This window comes from Octopus bimaculoides, chromosome 6, assembly GCF_001194135.2.
Source record: "Octopus bimaculoides isolate UCB-OBI-ISO-001 chromosome 6, ASM119413v2, whole genome shotgun sequence".
Classification (NCBI taxonomy): Eukaryota; Metazoa; Mollusca; class Cephalopoda; order Octopoda; family Octopodidae; genus Octopus; species Octopus bimaculoides.
In genome coordinates, this window is record NC_068986.1 from 69,294,426 (window position 1) to 69,295,497 (window position 1,072).

The following is a 1,072-nucleotide window of genomic DNA, read 5'->3' on the forward strand; positions in this document are numbered from 1 at the left end:
TATATATATATATATATATATGTATGTATATATATGTATGTATGTATATATCCACATACATATGTCATAAACACGAAACAAATTTAACAGACGCTGTTTGATATTATATAAGATGAGTGCTGGTATGAAACTCTATAACGTAAGTTTATTAGTTGCTGAACTGATTTCCATAAGAAATTTTATCTTAAACGATAAACATTATTTTATGCTGATATATGAAGTAAATATCAATTTGTACTATGGTTTTTTGATGAAAGAGATGTTTATGCGGTCTTCTGTTTCTCTCCAATTGATCTGTCATCAGGCACTTTAAAACCCACTTATATAGAGAGGTTATTTCATGTTGGTAAACACGGCAATGACATTGCAAACCATTCATTGCTATTGCACTGTGTGAATTGTACTAAGTGGCATTGTATAGTCAGTGCTCTAAAGTTCTCTTTGTACTCGCCATACTAGAACGCTCTTACAGCGACGTTAAATAAGATTGCCATTCCAAATCACGAATCTTAGTTCGAGATTTTTTTTTTACAATACGTTCCTTGTTTTCATAGACAAAAGCTGATTTTTTCGTCATGTTATTTAGTGTCTCACCATGCTAGAGACTAATATAAATTTAAGAAAAATGAATTGGAAACTATCAGGTAGTAAGTTTTTCTACTATCATTTCGTTTTTTCCCATCACTAGCCTGCTTTTTTCTCTCACGCTCACTTATGTGAATATTCCACAAGCCTCCCACTCTATCTCTCATCCTTCTTCTCTTTCTCTCCTTATATCAACACCTCACAGGCCTGTTTATGTCTTTCTCTCTGCCTGTCCTCTTCTATATGAATATCTCACAAATCTCTCTCTGCCTGTCTTTCTCTCTCTACATCAAAAGCCTTCCTTTATCTTTCACACACACCTGTCCTCTCTTTGTCACCGTCTCACCACTTTCCTGTTATCGTTCATTTCCATCGTTCTTTCTTTCTTTCTTTCTTTCTTTCTTTCTTTCTTTCTTTCTCTCAATCAACATTTCTATACCTTGTTCTTGTCTCTTCATATCTCCCTGCATGTGCAAGCCGTTTAATG